The 22,097-nt window shown below is 43.8% G+C and overlaps 1 protein-coding gene across 1 annotated transcript in view; it reads left to right on the top strand.

Moving 5' to 3' along the window:
- The window catches only part of OVA2 (tRNA synthetase class I (I, L, M and V) family protein), a 153,054-nt gene that overhangs the window by 63,527 nt on the left and 67,430 nt on the right, over positions 1-22,097 (top strand). The gene's annotated exons all lie outside the window — the stretch shown is intronic.

Below are 22,097 nucleotides of genomic sequence, written 5' to 3'. Positions count from 1 at the left end.
CTGGCTGGCAGCGTTGGTGGCTCAGCCATAGTCACTAGAAACAGAAAATGGAAACAGAAACGACACCCCTTCGGAAACGGAAACAACAAGCAATGGGAAACAGAAACAGCACATATACTTGATAAATTAAATTACAGAACCAAAAACTAGTAATTACAAACTCAACAACGAGACTTTCTCAAATTTGCATAAAAGACACCTCAAGATCAAGTCAATTTCTTATTGAATTTAGAATAGAAAGTACAATGCAAATACATCAGCCAAGTTTGGAACACATGAGTAGACTCAAACTTACGAGAGATGCACATCATTTGAGCCCAGATCATCATAATCGAGAAAGTCGTTGGAGCCGCTATCCCCTGTTTCGCCCAAACTAGCTATCGGGGTAGGTAGTACACTGACCTGCTCCTTTGCCTCTGGACCTTTCTCATCCTGCTTTGACCAATGCTTCCAAGATTTGGGGTTCTCATTTCGATCAAGAAGATGCAAATTGGCACTCACAAAAATTAGATCATTGGTCTTTTGAGTGCCAAGCCGGTTTCGCTTCTTTGAAGCGAGATGGCTAAATGAGCTCCATAGTTGCTCCAAACAAGAGGAACTGATCGCCTGGCTCATAATCTTGATGGCCTATTGTTGCAACTCTGGAGTGTCTGCCCCATAGTCCTTCCACCAAACACATGGATCAGTGGTGAAGCGATCTGCCAACGCATTGGCTCTTCCAAACCTCCTCTTGCAAGCCCTGTAATCTACTAGTTGATCCTTGATAGTTCTCTGCTTTGCAATGTCAGGCTGAAGTCTCTCCAAAATCATGTCCCATCCATGTGCCACCTCCAAATCTATGTATTGATTGCTTGTTTGAAACTGGGGATTGACCATAAAACCTGTTGCATGCATAGGTGAATGGTACATATCCTCTATCCTGGCATAGTTTCCTTAAAGCCTGGTATTTCTGTACATCTTTCTCGATGTGCTCCAACTTTTCCACCATCTTGTCCATCCCCTCATAAATCTTTCCAATGCATGGCTGAAGTGAATCTGTCATCCTCAACAAGGGGATGATTGGCTTTCCCAAAGCTATGATGCGTCTCACCTGCTCCCACCAAAGAGGGTTCCCAATATTTGACGCACTTGCCTTCCCTATAGCAGTTCGAGACAATGCATGCCTCTCATACTCATCACTCACCATCAACTGCTTTAGGGCACTAGAACACTTGTTAAGGGACCCCAACATGAGGAAGTTGTATCCGAAGCGAGTGTTTGAATACTTGCGCAAATCTCTAGATGACTTCTTCCTGAACTCAGCTAGCAAGAAAGTGTGCCTGTAAATGAAGGATATGATCTGGGTGGCTTGCTCTATGATGGGAGCAATCCAGCCCAACTTCCCAATGTCCTTAAGAAGATTGTTGAGGCAGTGCGCCATGCATACAGAAAATGTGATATAAGGAAACTTGTCAGTCAACAATCTGCCGGCTTTCTTGTTCGCATTCTCTCCATCAGCTACAAACTGGATCACCTTCTCTTCACCCACCACTTGTATAGCTGCTGACCACTCTTGGAACAGTGCTTCTGCACTCTTCCCTGTCTCGGAGGGGCATCATGCGATGAGATAAAGTAAGATTGTCTTTTAGAATAGGCAATGACACCATGAATGGATTTGGACCAAGTGTCGCTCCACCCATCTGCAATAAGTGTGATGCCATTCCTATCCCAAGAGGACCTAACAATCTCTGTAGCTGCAGCAACTGTGTCCTTCTCCTTTGTTAGTAAGGTGGTTCTCGATGCCTCTGATGATGGAGGAGTCTAGGTGGATTCATACTCTGCAATCTTGCGCACCATGTCCTTGAAGTAGAAGCTACGAGCAGCTCGAAAGGCAATGGCGTCATGGTAGCAGAAGCGTGCAACACTAGCATCTACCTCCTCCTTCTTTGGGTCCCATCTACTCTGAAGTGTACTTCCTAGAGCGAACAAACTCCTCATGCCCACAGCTGGTGGTGGTACTTCAAATGGACTTACAATGGGTCCAAAAAATGATGGCATTTCACCAATTGAAGACCTCGCGTTTGTGTTTTTTTTCTTCCCATGCTGGGTGGTGGGCAGTTTACGGGAGGACAGCGGAGCCAAACTTAAAAACGTTTATTTTTTTTCGCCTTTTTTAATGCACCTTACAACTTCGTTTTTTTGGGCTTTTTTTCCACGTGGCAAAAAACTCACCTGGAAACGGCGTTTCGAGCGGGCCGTTTCCACCGTTTCGTGTGAGGCCCGCATCGGTTCCATGTGCCAGCCTTTTTGAAGTGTTTCCAGCTTGTTGGAGTGGGGAAATCCTTGTTTCAAGGTCCCATTTCCCCTGTTTTTTGTTGCTATGGGCTCGACCCAATTGTTAGGTAGCGCAACAGGGTGGCACATGCGGCTTTGTGGCAGCAAAACAGGTGGCTGAAGAGCTGGCACTGGTGACTGGCGGTGGCGCTGGTGGTAGAGGCTGGCGGTGGCGCTGGTGGTAGAGGCTGGCGGCGTTGGTGGCGCAGCGCAGTAGTACGCCGGATGGAGAAGGTGAAGATGATAATGATGTCAAAGAAGTTCTCCATGTTCTTGATGGTATCCACACCCCTGTCGATGATGATTCAAGGGGAACTCATGCTTCTTTTATACGTGTGGGAAGCCTTGCTTTTTGAAAAAGTGGGCCATGCTTTTGCTTTTCACTTTTTCACTTTGCTTTGTCTTTTTGAGTTTGCTTTTGTCTTTTTGACTTTTAATAATAAAATATTACTCAACTTTAATCGAAGTTCTTTAGTTTTGCGTTTTAGGCTTTAGGGCCTTGCTTTTTGGCTCTAGAGTTGCTTTTTGAAAAAGCGGCTTTTAGCTTTTTGCTCCAGCTCATTCTCCTCTTGCCAGTGGTGCACCTGGCTTGCGGTCAACCCAGTTTGATTTTTATTTTTATTTTGCTTTTTTTGCTTTTTGACCAAGACTGGTGCTTTTCCATGTGCACACGTTATGGTCCCTATTACCTTGCCTTCTGACCCCTTGCCTTCTTCTATTTGTCCAATGTCCGGGCAAAGGTTCCATCATGTGAAAAGAGCTAGGAGGGCAAATAGTTACACATTACAACCCAGGTTCAATTTGATTATGAGCTTGACCATGTTTACTCTGACCACATCCACCGCCACCTCGAGGATGTGGATCCTTCTATACCCCTACCAACACTCTCATCACAACTCACGAGCATTCTGCACACATCTTCCACTACTTCTTTCATCTGACGTGGCGATTGATGGCCAACCCACCCTACGGTTCTATGCACCAGAACTGTTGGTGTGATGATGAATGTTGAGCCACACTCTTCTGTCTTAAGCATGAGGTAAGCATTGGGAAAATCACGAAGTCTGCCCACTCTCCCGACCCTCTTTGGGCTTTACATAGACGAGATCTCTCTTGGTTGACAGTTTGGGAGGATCAGGCTCTCCATTGGCACACACTTCGATCCCTATTCTATTATATGCTGATGACATAGTGTTCATCTGGGATTCGGCTGAGGGTCTCCAATGACATCTTGATGCACTACATGTATTATGTGAGCAGCAGGACACCACACGGTGAACCTTGGCAAGACCAAGATGATTCTTTAACACCTCACACGCAGTGGCATCCAGACATCACGTCACATATATGGGAGTTCTCGTGGATATAGTGGCATCGACCTGCTTTTCAGGATGCACCCAGAAGCCCAGGCCAGATTGATGAGAGGATATGCAGCTTTTTAGCCCTTCTTGAGAGACGGTGCATCTACACACTTTCAGGAGCCTAGTACCAAGGCGTGGGTATTCGGCACTTTTGTGACTCGGGCTGTGATGTATGGGGCCTCTTCTTGGGGACAAGATCTGGGTGGGGAGGATTTGAGGAGGATCAAGAGACTTGAAGTTATTATGTTCTAAGTTCTCATGCATGACCCCAGCACCATCAGTGCCTCATTCCATCATTCTTTCAGAGTTTGGAGGAGATGCACTCTTTCAGACATTGATTCCTGCACATCCTGGACAGACACAGGTTCCTAAGTATAGTGCTGGAGTAAAATCTCGATGGCTAGCAGAGTAGACATGACAGAGAATGGTATGTGAGAGCCACTCGATGGTTCCTCACCGAGGGGCTTCACATGGACCACTTGCCACCCTTCCAGTACAGCCTGGATGCACCCTTTGTTTCACCTTAGCCACTGGGATATTAACCAGATCATCCCCTTTGACCTCCTTGGCCTGCATACTCATACTATGTGGTTAGCATCTCCGGAGATACCCTCGAAGATGCAGTTTTACAGAGATCATTTCTCGTGGGTCACACCAGATGGATTAGCCGAGCCCAGGTTTTGGGACACCTCACAGCCACCCATCACGAGGTTCTACACTAGACGACATTGGAGGATTCCCCAAGGAGGACCAGATGACAAATACAGCTGGCAACTGCACCATCACGGCTTTTAGGAGTCACCCTAAACAGAGCCCATCAGTTGTAGCGGGCTAGACGTCTGAGGGACTCTAGCCCGAGGTGGACCTCTATAAGACAACTTCAGATTCAGGAGATTTGATAGCGACAGAGAGATGTCTTCCCACAGGCAGTTTATATTGGAAGCCTCTTCGAGGTTGTACACTCACCCATCTTGGACATTCTTGATGTATGATGACGATGTCTCCATACTCATATCCTCATTGTACCCAGTTGAGCCCAAGATGTACTTGCTATCTCTTATTGTACCCACGTGAGCCCATGATGTATCTATACCTTACATTCACATGTTATTAGGGCATAGATAGCTAGTTTCATTTTATTTTCTTGTTAGTTTTATAGGATTTTGTATTTTTATGGATTCATTGTACTACTTTTTGGTCTCATAGATGCATGGGGTCATTAATATTACTTTCTTTCCTTTCTTACTTTCCTTCCAAAATGTCCCCTCTCCATTCAGGATAAAGACCGGGAGAGCAGAGGGCATATTAGGGGAGGAGCGGATATACAATGTGCACTACTGGGAGGGTAGAGAGAGGAGCATCACTTGATCAGATGCCCCGTCTACTATGAGATACGAGGGAGGTTTCATTCTCTTCAGAGGGTGTGTTGGACCCTTGTCACATAATGCATTATAGGGATTAGTGATGCTTGAGGCTATACTTGCTAGAGCTAGAGTCATAGAGAGGATTTAGTGAGGCTACATGCAAAGAGGCGGGATACCACCCATATATCTGTTACAGACTTCTTTGGCACTTGTGACACTGCCACAACTATGCTCAGTCCAGAAGACACATCACAGGGGATAGACATATTACAGGAGAGGCACTTCATCATCTCATCGAGAGAGTACACCCCGACCTCAAGGCTTGCTGGCCTTCAGCTCACCTAAAGTCCTTAGAGTGAGGGCACAGCTCTTTTAGAGAGCGAGATGCCCCCGCCTTCAGACTCCAGAGACACAGGCCCTCTTCTCATCAGCTTCAGATTAGACATACTCCAGCAACACAGAGCGACGCTGACACAGAACCAGGACTTTGACTCTTATGTATCCAGTTGCATGAGATGATGCCACACGATAGCACATACATGTTTCATTGTACAAGCAGGGCCATGTAGAATGTGGGCCTTGTTCTAGATGGACGCGTTTTCCCCCCTTTCCATGTTCATGATTTTCAACTTACATATTGATCCCATGTACTACCTTTTGGTCTCATAGACCCGAGACACTTGGGCCTTTTATAGATGCTAAGACAATCTTTCTTTTCCATATGCTCTTCAATTCTCAATGTCTTTCATCTCTTCTCATATTTACAAAATTCAAATTTTGAGTTCAAGTTACAATATTTCAAGCTTACATTCAAGCTTTAAAGTGTAATGTTTTGTAATTTGTGACTTGCCTTAGTCATCTATGCATGTTTTGCACTTTTTGTTTGATCATAAAATCGTGTTAAAATGTTTTCTACTGCTTTGTAAAAGTTTTATATTTTTATAAATTCCTTATACTTTTTATTATTTTTTAAACGTCACTTTATTTATTTATTTATTGGATGGAGGGACCAAAAGTTTTATGACAATTAAAATAACCTTGAAATGATAAGGACCTCAAAATGTTCTTGTGATTATGCTTTAAGCTACAAAAGTCTTAACAACAGCTAGTGTAAGGGGACCTTTTTGGAGGAACTGGCTAGCTCACCACCCAACTGGTTTCAGAATTGATGTGGAAAGTTTGATTTTCATGATGGAACATTTCAAAGATCTACATGTTCTACACGTTTCTATGATGTTTCTGGACCAATTATGGGGTTTATTTGGGAAATTCCTCTCCCATGTTACCTTTTTGGGGAGTATTTTACGGATTTATGTGGATTTATGGATTTTTGGACAAGATTTGGGAATGGGACGTTATCCAGAAATGGGTTCCAGTCATGGTGGACATCATTATTAATGAAGGTGTACAAGATTATTATAAAGGTCGGACCTTTTATTAGTTCGGCACTTCGTGAGTAATAGGTTTCACAAGTATTATGGAATGGGTGCCGGGGAGCTTGGACAAAATTGATGATAAGGTTTATAACCTTAAAAGCATGTAAAATAAAAGCATTAAGGGAAAAGCACAAGGAGAAAAGTCTGCACATATATGTATGTGTAGAACTTTATCATCGACCGAGTCTCGTCCCTCACCGTCATCACCTTGGCGCCCTCTACACCTGGCCACACATAAGTGATGCTGATGTTGCATCACTGAACAACTGCTCTGCTGCTGTACAGCCGCCTTGTTACCGTACCTGCTTGTTTCTGTACAGGTGCAGCGCACCATCTCCATGGACCATACTGCTGGTACATCTGTGCTGCTACCGTTGGCGTCATGCTGTCCATACTATTCTGCACACTGTATGGCCTGTAGCCACCCTACACTTGCTGCTGCTGCTGATGTTCCTGCTGTCCATTCTGTTGACACCATTGCTGTACCTGGCCGTACAACACCTCTGCTGTCCGTACCCTCTGCAAATGCCTGTGACATGGACATCCTCTCTGTCGCTCAACCCTCACGAATGGCATACAGCTGAGTGTCAACCTGATGCTGTTGTGCTGCTGATGTAACTTTTGCACCTGTACTTGCTGTTGGTGAGGACATTTGTGGTTCTTGGTTGTTTCCCGGTTTTCGGTACTGGTAAGAGGCAGCACATGTATTCTTTTGGAAAGGATGGTCATCTAGCTTATGGCTGCCACCTGGAGTTTATGACTGTTACCAATTCTGTGATGGTTTCGCAATTTCACATGATGGGCTTCCCTCATCCTATGATGCAAATTGAAGATAGGAATCCATGGTTAATGGATTCCGTGGTTTCCAGAAGACCTTGATACTTGGAAATCTTTTTGGGAGATTCATGTTGTAATCTGGATAATTTGGTGCTAAGACACAAGAAGCACGCCCAAATCTTGTAACAATAACATTTCCTTAGTAATATGACATAAATCCCTTTGAGAGGGGGGCGGGGGGTGCATTTTTGCCGGAGTGTGGTGTCAAGTTCTCAAGTTGTGCATGTGGTTTAAGTGCCTTTTTAAATGTTTAATTGCATTAATAGTCGTGTGTGAAATCCTTTTCCGGTTGCACCCCCCCCCCCCCCCCCCCCCCGGTTTTTCTCCCTTGGCCTCCCCAAAAGTATGATCATTTTTAAAACTTAGAAAGAGGGCAATATGGCTTTGGCTAAGTGTGAATAAAACTCTTAACTGTGATACCGATTTAAGCTCTTGGTTCTCTCGAATCATTTGTTAGGATCCGTGTTATCACTTTACAAGGTCATTGGGTCTTAGACAAATGCACCAAGGAATGCTTATTTCTATGGAGTCGTAAGCTGTTTGAGAAGACAAGATTTAGGAGAAAGAGGGAACAAAGAAAGGAAAGGGAAATGCAAAGGAATGATGGACCCAAAGGATGGGTTTAGGAAAGGGAAATGCAAAGGAATGATGGACCCAAAGGATGGGTTTATGGGAGAGCATATTTGTAACGAAATATCTTTCAGACTTGTTTTTTCTGCTGTAAATTAGAAACTGAAAAAACCTTGGGGTTGGCATCCAATAGTGATGACCTGCCCCATACAAATAAACAAAGGAAATATACATTGTTTCTTTTTTTACGCACAACACAGAGCTCCTACAAGTGCTCATGGAATAATTCATCTCAGAGGCATTGTGTAGATTTTCTGTTTGTAACTTTGTTTAAATTCATTGGGAATCAAAAATCTGGAATCAGGTTTAATGTGGGATGTTGAATTTCGTGATGGAAAATTTCAAAGATAGGCGAACTCTGCATGTTCTATATGTCTACAGGGTTTTCAATGTGTTTTTCTGCCAATGTATTTTTGAGGACCGACACCACCCCCCCCCCCCCCCCCCCCTCCGCGCGAAAAAAAAAGAAAGAAAAAGAAAAAAAAAGAGAAAAAAAGAAAAGAAAGGGGAAGATAAGAAAAGAGATAAAAAAAGGTATGAAACGTTTTTGGCAACCACGTGGGAGAGAGGATTGAGATGATGCGGAATAAGTAGTTTTTTCTAGCTGTCCATTATGTTGGGCTTTTCCTATGAATAGAGCATTGTGTTTCAAACCAGACTTCGTGTACATACTGTGCAAACTCCCTTGCAAGCGTCTTAACTCTTCCTCTAAATCACAAAGCCCTCTAAGTAATCCTCTCCCTGTAGCTTGGCAGGTTGTTATCATGGCGGGTGGCTGTGAAAGCAGACAGCTGAGTGAGAGAGATTAAGTGACACGCTTCAAATCACGAGAGAGATTGCACAACTCAAATTTATTTGATTGATTTGATGGATAAGTACAATGCAGTGTTTTAGGCTTGATAGCCTTATCTTTTGACTAAGGCACACACGGGGGTAATGACAGTTGGCAAGATTTGTGACATAACTGCTTTTTACATAGACACACACTAAATGGCTATAAGAGCGTGTTCACACGCCCAAGCACACTAACACAAACAAAGCGGTGTTCACACAGACGAGGCTCTGAATGCCCAACAATCCCCCCTTCGGAGTGAAGGTGGTGAGACCCAACACGAAAGAAAGACACTACCTGCTAATCCCATCACATGCTGTGTCAGAGCCGACCCATCATGCACACTTCCTGTATCATGATAGCTCTCCAATCATATAATGCAATCGAGTTAGGAAGGCCAGTACTTTAGTCACTCCCCTTGGCTCCTAATTGGGATAAGCAGGAGACACGAAGCCTTTTATAATTGAAGGCACACAAACTTAAGTACAATCACTTTTAGGGAGACTACCTAGGGCAGAGAACCCTTATTGACTCTCACACACATAGAAGAAGCTAGAATGCCCAATCATAGTCTTCCTCATTGAGGGAGACTTGGGTTGTTGCTGGAGTTAATTCTTCTTCTTCTTCAACAGGGACCTCCCCTTCACATCAGCTATGAGATTAGCATGATGCTTTGCTTGCTCTTTTTTCAACTTCTTGAAGCAGTTGGACTCCTTGTGTCCCATCCTTTTGGAGTACCTGCACTAAATCTTTCTGTTATTCTTCCAATTTTGTGCTCCCACAAAGGCTTTGTCGTAGTTAGTATTGTTGCTAGCTTGTTGATCTTCTTTGTTTCTTCTTTCCTTCTCAAGGAGCAAGGCAACTAGATCTTCAAACTTTGTTGTTGCTATACGAAGGATCTCTAAGGTTTGCTCAAACCATGTTATCCCTCCAATGCTCTTGATAAGCACAACCACTTTGTCTTCAGCTTCAAGTTCACATTTGAAGCTGGCAAGTTGTTGAACTAACCCGAACTTGGCCAAATGGTCACTCAACTCTTCGTTAAGCTTTAGAAATACGTTAAGATTTAGTGATCTTGTTACTGAAGATACCTTCTAGTATTTCATAGATCTGCTTTGTTGTGGACTTGAAATCAATATGATGTACTAGTGGGTCTGCAAGTCCGCTATGATTGCATGGCCCCTTGGTTCTGCTGCTTCCATATCTTCAATGCAGGGCCTAGAGTTTCAGAGTCATTTTCTTCCTCGGAGATGACTTCCCATAGGTCTTCCCACATGAGAAGCAGCTATGTCTGTCTTGCCAAGTCGGGAATCTGCTGCCAGAGAACTTTTCAACGAGTGAGGTCATGGTAGATGTGGTAGGGGCAAATCGTTGCAGAAAAGGCAGATCTAGTGGCTGTAGACAGGGATGAGGTGGCCTCGCTTAGTGAAGTGAGAGTTGTCATCATAATTCATAGGTACTGCTTTGGAGCAAGAGGCAGCAGAACAATGATGACGGTGATGACCGTTGAGAGAAGCCAAAGACGAGGAGGGGAAGAGTTGGTAAGTGAGGGCATGAATGGAGGATATCCACAAGTACAGTGGAAGGCTCAGATAGTGGGGAAGCCAAAGGCGGAGGCTCTCTAGCAGCGGCCAAGAGGCGACATCACCGACGGAGGGGTGGAAAGAGGTGGCGTGGCCGTCTGTGGTGGCTGCCTCGACACTAGCTCCGCTAGAAGGGAGTGGCAAAAAAGGTAGCGGTGGAGCTTTGCTAGTGGATGGCGGCCATGAGCTCTGTGGTAGCGAGGTGGATGGTAGTTGCGGGGTCTGTGGAAGCGCTTGCAAAGAGCCATGTAGTGGTGAATGCTCCACAAAGAAGACCGGAGGCCTGTGCTTAGAAGGCAAGGAGCCTGCACCTATGCTCAGATACTATTTGTAGCTTGGCAGGCTGCTTCCATGGCGGGTGGCTGTGAAAGTGGACAGTTGACATGCTTCAAATCATGAGAGAGAGATTGCATGACTCAAATTGATTTGATGGATCGAGTACAATGCTGTTTTGTAGGCTTGATGGCTATTGGTATAGATATGCAAGTATCAAGCAGCCAAGGCTATGGGGAGTCGAAGCTGTCCATAGTGATTGTGTGTGTGCATAGAGAAGAGAGAGAGAGGTATGGAGAGAAAGCTCAAGAAAGAGAAACAATGCTGCACGACTCAATGATTGATTAGATTAGATACAAAGTCCTCACCAAGTACAATGCTTTTGTAGGCTTAGAGCCTTATCTTTTGACCCATTCAAACACACTAAGCTAATGACACATGGCATATCCCATGACATCACTGCTTACACACATAATATCTAGCCTTAGAGGCTGTTTAGACACATAAATGGCACACACATAGATGGACACACAAACAAGGCTATACACACAGAAAGTGGACACACACATGAAGCTCCGATTTCCCAACAATAGCCTTATCTTTTGACGAAGTCACACACTGGGCTAATGACACATGGCAATATTTGTGACATCACTGCTTATTACATAGACACACACTAAACGATTATAAGAGCTTGTTCACATGCCTAAGGACACTAACACAAACAAAGGGTGGTTCACACATACGAGGCTTTGAATACCCAACACTCCCACCCGATTTTGAGAACCTCTTCCTCCTAAATGTTGGGATTCAGAGTCTCGTGTGTGTGCCCCTCATGTGTGTGAACCCCTGTTTGTGTATCCGGATGTGTGTGTGTGTGTGTGTGGTGTGAGTGATGGTGTGAGCTGCCTCCCTGCATGAACTCTTACCCTATCGTCTCCCCTTCGTGACTCTTGGATAAGGGTTCTTGTCCCCCTGTCGTAGCCTGGACCTTATCAGCCTCTCGCGACCCCTTCTTCTAGGGTTTTGTGCTCTTCCTGCCTCACGTCCAACCAAAGGGTTGTTTTGTAGCTCGTGTGCATCTTATACTTTGAATAACATTTTTCCGTGTCCTTTTCTCATAAGCATTCTGCGTGATCTGTGAGAGCTATTGTCTTCATAGTCTGGTGAATTATTGAAATCACCACACAAAAAAGCATTCGTGACCCATGCATAAGCTTGTAAATGCTGCCACATTTGAGCTCGCATTGCAGATGTTTGTGAAGCATATACAGTAGGAAACTCAAATATTTCACCATTCACAAGTGACCATACATTGAATGATCATCCATCTACCTTGAGGATCAGTATAGGCCAAATGAGGTTCTAGCTCATGCCTAACCAAAATGGTTGCACCAGAAAAAGAGCGTAGAAGATACGAACACGAGCAAAGCAACCTTCCCTCCTAGCAAAAAAATGTTGGTTGTGTTCTTGTAAGCAAACCATGTGCGCCTGAGTTCTATGTATGTAAGTATTTGACAGAGGCCTTGTACATTATATGTCAAACATCTAAGTGGTATATACATATTTACATGTTTTGTAGTGAGAGCAACAGCTCTTAAGTTTCCACCAGCATGGCTACCTTGTTCATGACATAGCCATGCTCTACATTAACCACAGCATCTCAATCACGGGTTTTTCCAAGGTTATTTGCAACATTTGTAAGAAGCAGTCATTGGTTTGCTCATATAACAGATCCGCTCTCACATCTGTTGACCAAAGTCAACCAACCCTTGTAACATCATTAGTTATTTCATTAGTGTGACGTCCACTAGTTGAGGCAACCTCCATCCAATTGCACAAGAAGACATGTCTCGATCTTATTGTTTTTTGGGGGGTCTGCCAAGCATTTGTATCTTGCTTTTCTTCCTCCTTAGGTTTAGGCATAAGAGAATTAGTGGATGCAACTTTCATTTTTCCCTTTTCCATATTAACATTTGAGGCATGTTGTACATTTTTCCCTTTTTGGGGTTGCATTGTTCCCACCAGACTATTCTTATTCGATTGCATTGTAGGAGCTGGTGGTTGTAATAGCACAGTCGGACACTCTGATTGCATATGACCAAATTTGTCACAAGTAAAGCAAGCGCCAGCAAATCTGTTGCATGCACGGAAGCCTTGATGTACTGATCCACAGCCCTAAGCCTGATTAAGAACAAGATGCTGATTTAAACATGATTAAGACAAAGGACAGAGAAGAAGAGAGAGAGGTTGGTGTCAGGTTTTTCTTGTATTTATATGGTACAAAAAGGTTGCTGATTATATGTACATGGCTGAGCCCTAGGTCAGCCCCAAAGGGGTGACCCTTGGCCATTCACATGACTCTACTAGTGACTTCTATACTGATGATTGACTGTACTGCTGAATCAATGACTGAATAATGACTTGATGCTTATATACTTGTAGAGGATGCTGGTCAGCCAGCATATACTGCTGTCGGGCAGTATTGGACATGGACCTAGGCATAAATTGCCATAAAAATCTGCACTCGCTTTTGATATTTGCCCCACTTGATCGACCTTCAACAGGACACTACTGACTGCATGTCTGTTCCCCCCACGGGCTACCAACGGCTGTTATTAGGCTCTAGATGGTTGCTGATAGGGTTCCCAACCCCTCCATGCTGGTTATGCTGATGGTGATGATGATGATGATGATGATGTTGATGATGTGCTGCTGATCTGATCATGCTAGTGCTGTAGATGACCTAAATGCTGACTTAACTGATGATTAATCAAGGATTAAGACTATTCATGCCGAAGATTAGCCATGGCACGGGTGTGCACGTGACAAAATCTTCCCCACTTAAGTTTGAAGAAGGCATCCTAGGAGGGCATGCCAATCATCTCCACATCAAAAGCAACATCTAGTGGTGTGGGTTTATCAGTATCCCACAATATGCAAAACCTATTGACATTTCCATTCGTGCATAGGGGGCATACAACTTTACCCAATGCTTCTGCCAAAAATGGTAATGCAACCCAGCAATAAAGGAGGAGGTCAACTACCTCCACCCATACATGGCACTTGTGCCTCTAATAATCCTTAGTTGGCAGCCAAGGGTAAACATGCACTAGTTGCTGACCATAGCAATGTTTGTTTGTATGTGGATCTGTGAATATCACTTCAAAAAAGCCACGGTCTGCTTTAGCGTGTTATTTATGGAAGCACTTGATGCCTACCCAAAAAGGATATACCTTCCATCACAATGCAATAAATGACTATTGGGCGAGATTGGATCGATGGTATATGCTAAATGTAGATTAGTTTGATGCCTTTCCTTGCACTATGTCCATAGACTTCTCTATGCAAATTTCGGATCATTTGGCTTTATGGATGACTTTGTATTTTGGCATGACTATGCATGATGTTCCTTTGCCTTGCATGAAATTGCTTATAGTTAATATAACAGTCACCTGACACAACAGCAATTTAAAGTTTTGGTGGAGGTTGGAATTCAGCCTATAAAGCTTCACATGCAGATAGATGTAGATCTGGCGTGGTACAGATTTGCAATCAGACTTTAGGATTTCATTTGAAAATATGGGAAACGCTATAGAAAGGCAAAATGTATTGATTGCAAAATAAAAAATACAATTACTGATGGAGTATAGTCAGTACAAGACACTGGATGCTAAGAAGCAGGATGATCTTCTAGAGACTCAAAATTGCCTAAAACAAACTGATGCCAGGAAGCTTCAAAACTGGCAAATTAGGGCATGACAAAAATCTCTCAAGGATAAAGGTTGCTCTTCAAAGGCCTCCTTTAAAAATCTGTATGCTTCTGGGCAAAGTCCATTCATAGACTCAAAAAGGACAATGGGCAGTGGACTCAAAATAAACATCAGCTAGAGACAAAAGTATTGAACCATTGTATTGCCCTTTTTGTTGTCCCTACACAGCCATCGCAACAAACCTTGCATGCCCATCATATTCTTTTGCAGTAGGTTAACCAAATTGTTACACCTCAGAAAGCATTGGAAATGGAAGTGTCTTTTACAGTGGAAGAATTGCATGATGCCTTACGTGGTTTAGGGAAATAGAAATGTCCTGTTGGGATGGCTTGACAACAGAGTTCTTTCTTGAATATTGGGATTCACTTAAAAATGAAGTGCTTTATATGATTAATATTTGTTGGCACTCTGGTGTGATGCTAGCTTCTTGGAAGCAAGGGCTAGTGCGTTTGCTCCCTAAAAAATAGCTATGTGATAAATTGACGGATTGGAGACCTATCATTGTTATGCCTGCTATTTAAAATCTAGTTGCTAAAATGCTAATCAATGGATTAAAAGTTGTCCTTCATGATGGGATGCACCCTGTTCAAGATGGTTTTATATGAATCATGATGAACTCATCATGCAAATAGATATTGAGAAGGCTTTAGGAATATCATATACTGGTTGTATGAGGAAGGTGCAATCCAATGTATTATTGAAAATGAACTCTCTGCTCCGTGGAAGCTTGTATGATCTATGAGACAAGGCTGTCTGTTGAGTGCCTTGCTTTATGCGATAGCCACTCATCCATTGCTCTTGTATATGGGTAATTTGATTGTGAAAAGGAAGTTGCACGGTATTGACATTATAGGAGCTAGCCAATTTGTTAGTCAAGCGTCTACATGATTCCTTCTTTTTCCCAGAAACACACAACGTGATGTCAATGCAATCATGAATGCTTTGAAGCTACGGGCTGACCTCCAGATAGAGGCAATTCCTTGCGAAAAGAAAGTATCCATTTGAGTAGGGCTTTTTAGCATTCTGTGGCAACATTACAATCCAGAAAAGCATACTTCCTCTCTAGCTTTGGTGTATGCTTAGTTGATGATGCTGTTGATGATCAAGGCAATGTATTCTCCTTTCCACAGGCTGTTAGAAGATATAATCTGGGTATGCATCACAGGCATGTATGGCATGAAATAAGCTCTATATTGCAAGATTTTTAGCCGGTGCCTCCACTTGAGGATGAGGAAAGATTAAGAGAGGAGAAATTTGATTGGAAACTTCCAGGTTACCCTCCTTTTTCTTTCCATGACCTCACGACAGCTAGAGTCTATAAAATTTTTCTCTCTCCACCTTGGATACAATCACATGCAAATCAGTTGCGGCATGTAAACTAACCTCTTCGATGGTGAAAGGCCTCTCTGACTGCAGATTGGAAAAGCAAATTGCCTCTCAAACATAGACTTTTCTTGTGGAGATGCATTGTGGGTGCATTCCCGGTTGGCACCATAGTTGCATTCCGTACTGGTACGGAAAGATTAAGTCCGTATAGTACGGATCTGTACGTTCCGTACGTCGTACGGAATAGGTGAACTTGTACTTTTTCTGTTGAAGCCGGTTCGCATCGCCTAGGGTTCCGTACCTTTTTTTTTCTCCCCAAAATCCCTTGTGTTTGGGACACTTGTAGCTTTGCCGCCTGTCGTGTCTCCGTGTACCTATGCACCGTACTTGCACCGTGACCTGTGTGCCCGTCCGTTTGCTGCTGTACAACTTCAAGATGCCTCTCTCTCTCTCTCTCTCTCTCTCTCTCTCTCTCTCCCAATGCCCATTGCCTCTCTCTCTCTCTCTCCCCGTCTCTCTCTCTCTCTCTCTCTCTCTCCACATGACATTGTCCGGACGGAGTTTGCTGCACCTCCTATGCTAGTAGAGGCCCTCTTCCAGACGATCTGCTTCATACAGAGGATCAAAGATATGCCATCAGATTGACTCTCACATAGAGCTTTTGAGGCATCCAGGCAGCTCACAGAGAGTGGAGATAGGAGATCATGGTATTCAAAGATGATACAGTGGCTCACTCAGCATGGTCTTGACATAGATCACCTGCCACCTTTCCAGTATGATATACATGCACCGCACATCCAGCTCTCTCACAGTGAGAGAAACAGAGTCCTTCGGCAGGATTTATGGTAGCGATACACTCAAGAGACTTGGATTACACCCAGTCAGCCTACCGCCAAAGATGCTATACTACAGAGATCAGTTTATGCGTATCTCAGCGGATGGATTCATACAGAGACCTGGATACATGGATGTGTACATGCCTCACTGTGCCCGAGTGGTGATTGGCGAGCTCAGAGTGTCATCACACCAGCTTGAGATTGAGGCAGGTAGGGCAGCACGGATCCCCAGAGCAGATAGGATATGCAGACTATGCCAGGAGGAGGTTGAGAGTGAGGAACATTATGTATGCAGATGCAGAGCATATAGTGGCATTAGAGAGAGATACACCATCTTCAGTGGACATCCCTCACTCCGCCAGATCATGGAGTCTACAGAGACTAGCGCAGATTTGGCCAGTTCTTGCTAGAGACACAGCGCCACAGAGAGACATTGCTACGGACTCATACCACAGGGAGAGGTGGGTGACAGCTCTAGCTCACTGATTTCTTCCAGAGATCTATCCCAGTGCCTATCCTGACACAGGAGGGGATTACACTTCAGCGCGCTGCGGACCTCCGAGCCAGACGGCGGAGACCGAGAGCACCAGGCTACCAGACTGCCGGACTACATCAGAGGGAGATCACAGAGATACGCGCTCGACATCAGCACCATATCCTGGAGCGGCTAGCTCACTTACACACACCCGGAGATCATGCTCCGAGGTATTTTTGCCTCGCCATCGCCGATGTATCACATATTACACCCCCATTATGGTACTGGTTGGAGCTAGACAGATCTGCATTGAATTCTTGTACACCCTGCGCATATAGGTTGCATACTGAGCCTCTAGTAGTAGTGCTCCATCCATCACACCCCCGCACTAGCTCAGTACTTTCATAGTTTATTTCATGTTCATTTTGTCCTTTTTTTTTCTGGACATCCAGAAGACATTGAGAGTTGTACATTGATTTGTCTCATGGGTTGAGTTCGGCCTCTAGTAGACATTAATACAGCTTTCTTTCTTTCTTTCTTTCTTACTCTCTCTCCTCCCTCCTCCCTCCTCTCTCCTCTCCTCTCTCTCTCTAGACATTTTCTGGGTTTTTTTATCCACACATTGTATCAGATCCACCATGATGTAACTTTTGGTTTCATAGGTCATTATGGCCTTCTGAAGACGTTAATATAACATTTCATTTCATTTCATTTCTCTCTCTCTCTCTCTCTCTCTCTCTCTCTCTCTCTCTCTCTCTCTCTCTCTCTCTCTCTACTTACTACTTAGAATTTAGTACCTGTAGACTCTCTCTCTCTCTCTCATGAATCATGAATGATCATTCGTGACACAGACTTTATTTTTAGCCTATTTTCAGCCCTCTATTAATTTTGTATTTTTTCCAATCATTCCCTCTATTTTTCAAAAATTTAGCCCCTTGAACAATCCCTCTTTAATGTATTTTTTCCAATCATTCCCTCTATTTTCAGAAATTCAGCCCCTTGAACAATCCCTTTTTAATGTATTTTTTCCAATCTTTATTCCCGAATTCCTCTATTTTCAGAAATTCAGCCACTAATGTGGCTTCTAATGTTGATTTTTTTTTAAATTGCAGCTTGTCCAAGATGCCAAAGGCACCAAATCCTTACTGGGCTGCACACACCATCATACTTAATAGCACATCATCAGCAGGTTCAGGCACTCGTCATTGGAAGTGCCGTTAGTGTAACTTGTAGCAGTCTAGCTCAATCATGCGGGTTATCGGCCACATGTCAAAGTTGGGGGGCAAGGGAATTGGTGGGTGCCCAAGTATTCCATAGGAGATGGCTGATGCTATTATAAGGGAGAATCCCAAGGAGTTTCCACATGGCAGAGAGATTCGTAGCACTATCGTTGATGACGATGTGTTGTTGGATCCTTTGCGTACAAATGCAGCACCTAGCAGAAAGAGGGCTAGGATTTTTGAGGATGAGGAAGTGCCTGCTTCTTCTGCATCTATTGGGCAGCCTTCTACTCAACGCAACATTAATTCCTTCTTGCACTCCATTTCATGGATGAAGGAGAGACAACGTAGGGCTGAGATTGAGATAGAGCGCACTCTCATTGAGTGTAATATCTCTTTCAATGTGCTACGCACAAGCCAATGGAAGAGGATGATTGCCGCCGCTGTTGCAGCTGTAGGCAATGTGGATGGGTGGACAGGTTTAGAGTACAATAAGATGAGGACCACCATGTTGGAGGAAGAGAAGGAGAGGATTGAGACTTCTCTCCAACCTATCAAAGAAGGTTGGAAGAAGTTTGGTTGCACCATCATTTCAGATGGTTGGAGTGACACGAGGCGGCGCCACATAATAAATATCTTGGTCTCTACATGTCTTGGCACCTACTTTTTGTGTGCAGTTGATGTAGGCAAGACAGGGGAGTGGATCACAGCTGATTTTATCTACCACCACATTCGTCAAGCTATTGTGGAGGTGGAGGTAGAGAATGTGGTGCAAGTGGTAACAAACAATGCCTCTAACTTCAAGAGGATGGGTGAGCTGATTGAGGAAGAGTTTCCAAGCATTGTGTGGACTCCTTGTGTTGCACACTCCTTGGATCTTCTTATGGAGGATATTGGGAGCTTGAGTTGGGTGAAGCCCATCATCAATGATGCTACATGCATAGCTTCTTTTTTTAAAAAGAACCAGCAGGCATTGGCTATTTTTTGCTCTCATAGTGCAAAAGATATCATACGACCCTCCAAGACCAGATTCGCTTATATCTATTTGGTCTTGGAGCGTTTCTATGATGTTCGAGATGCTCTTCGCCGAACAATGGTTGATATGCACCTTGGAGGCAAATGCATAATGCAAATCATGAAGCCACAAGGACCATCCAAAGAAAAGTGCTAGATGAGGAGTTTTGGAGAGAAGCACATAGCATCACCATAGTATTGAAAGCTCTCGTTATCCTCTTGCGTGTCACAGATATGGAGGGGTCTACCAGGGGAATACTCTATCATCTTTTCCACAAGATGAAGAGAGAGCTTGCAGCATGCACACTCATCTCCAGAGCCAGGTGAGTACTAATTTTTGAATTGTAAATTGCAATGTCTATTTAATATTAAGTATATATAAATTACTCTTCGAAGTTCGTAGTATGTACTTATGGTTGTTGACATTCACAGGGTGGATGAGATTATGCTTCTTGTAGAGAGGAGATGGGATTGGATGCGTCGTCCAATAATGAGTCATGTAGTGACCGATGAGCAGTAGGTACACATTGATCGAGAGATGATAGGATACTCCAATAACCTTGGAGAAATCTATAGTCGCGGTGTCTCTATGCTGCCAGAGGTGTGTAAGATGCCTCTTGATTGGTGGGAGACACATGGATACCATCAGCCTCAACTGAAAGCCTTTGCACTTCGGCTGTTATCCCCGGTAATAATACAAAATAGTAAATACATATTGATTATTGATAAATTATTCGGCTTTGGAGTCTTTAAGGACCCAGGCTTTAAGATTTGTTATAACTAAGACTCTAATCTTCATGGATTTAAGGATTGTTCCTCTGGAGCTTGTGAGAGGAACTGGAGTTCTTACTCTCTTATTCACACGAAGATCCAAAACCGCTTGAGCATAGCTCAACTAGAGAGGTTGCTGTTTTGCAAAGCCAACCTTTGACTAATTCGGAATCTTGGAAAGATGGTTAGACGAAAACAGGTACATGATTTACGACATACTGATGCACTTCAAAGTTCATAGTAAGCTTAAAGTGATTAGTCACTAATAACTACTAGTGAAGACATGCTCCATAGGTTGATGTTGAGGAGTTCAAGCACCCGAGGCAGCAACATGCCGAGGAGAGCGACATAGTACGTGATGAGCAGGAGGAGATATATAGATAGCTTTATAGAGAGCTCGAGACTAGATAGACAAGTCACTCGAGCTTGGTCTGGAGCTCTCACTACCAGCTCCCTTACTTCTTTAGCTCAGCAGAGTCGTCCTTCCACCTCTAGAGGCACCAGGGTGTATACTTGTGGTGCACATGCGAGAGGGAGAGTCCAGTAGAGGTGGTCCAGAGCACCAGATGCAGACTCTTCCAGAGGAGATACCTGGGACTTCTACCATTGTTGAGGAGATACCTGGTGATGTGGGGGAGCGGGAGCCACTATATGATTCTGATGGGAATCTCCTCACAGATGGAGACTACTCATCATCCTCATCTTAAGGCTTGGATGATGATGAGTGAGGGCCGGCCATATGGCTATTGGCGTTTGTACTTTGTAGTATGTAGTATGTACTAGGATTTAAGCTTGAGCAGGACAGTCCTTCATGTTGTATGCAATGCAGCTCATTTGACATTTATATAGCATACATGTTTGCATTTCAATTGTTTTTTGTGCATCTTTGAGTACCAATGTTGCTAAATTATGAATGATTTATAATATGTGTTTTTTTTATATACACATTAAAAAAAAAAGTGAACGTACTTAAAGTACTCATCTCGATGCGTTCGTTCGATACTCGTACGCATACCGTACCGTACTGCACCATACCTAAAGTACTCAACCACTATGGTTGGCCTCCCGTAAGAGGGGTTCTCATCACCAAGAGATAGTTACTCATTTGTTATGGGCATGCCCTTCTGGACCATAGTAACATGAAACGTTTCGTCCGTTTCGTTGTTTCGAAAGTTTTGTTTCGTTTCGTTTCGTCTCCTTTGGATGAAACACAAAGGTTTCAAAATGACACTTCTCATATACACATACCAAATTTATAACATATCCAATAGAAAGATGAAGATGCATTTTTTGGGACTAGTGGGTATGAAATTAGTGATTTTGGGAGTAGGTTTTTTGGTATTTTCGAAATTTGGGCAAGAAAAGGAGAGAAAGAGAGGAGAAAAGAAACAATTTGGAAGGGAAGTGGAGAAAAGGGAAGGAGGTGAGAAGAAGAGGAGAGAAAGTTGGAAGGCAAGAAAAGGAGAGAAAGAGGAGGAGGGAAGAGGAGGGGTGGACCGTGGAGGAGAAGAGAGAGAGTAAAAGGGAAGAGGAAGAAGAGGAGGCATGGAGGAGAAGAAGTGAAGGAGCAAAGAGGAGGACTGGATGAGGAGAAGAGGCAGAGCAATGGGCTGCAGCCGGGAAGAAGCGTGGGATGCGCGAAGTGGCACATGGGCAGCAAATCACGCGGCGAAAATGACGGCAGAAATCACATTTGCAAAAAAAAAAACAAATTTATCTCCTTTTTTTGACATGCCTTTGCAGTTGGGCGAAACGCCGTTTCGATGGGCAGGTTTTGTTTTGTTTCAAAACTTTTCATGCCGTTTCGAGAGGGCAAAACCGGTTTTTTATGTTACTTTGCTCTGGACAGACTGTCAGGGCACTTGAGATTGCGATTTCCAACAACTTTGGGAATTTTATCTTGATGTTCAGCTGCCTTTCTTCACCTTTGCCGGATTACACTCTTTTCCTTTCTTGGACTAGATACTGGGCTTTGTGGATGATTTGCGAGGAGGGCTCTTTACCTTTCACTCCGAGATTCTTTTGATCTTGGAGATCTTTCCTCTCAATAGGT

Source organism: Cibotium barometz, chromosome 48 (genome assembly GCF_041138505.1).
Source record: "Cibotium barometz isolate CiBa-2024 chromosome 48, ASM4113850v1, whole genome shotgun sequence".
NCBI lineage: Eukaryota > Viridiplantae > Streptophyta > Polypodiopsida > Cyatheales > Cibotiaceae > Cibotium > Cibotium barometz.
The sequence above is the reverse complement of the archived record's forward strand: the minus strand, read 5'-3'. Positions and strand labels throughout refer to the sequence as shown.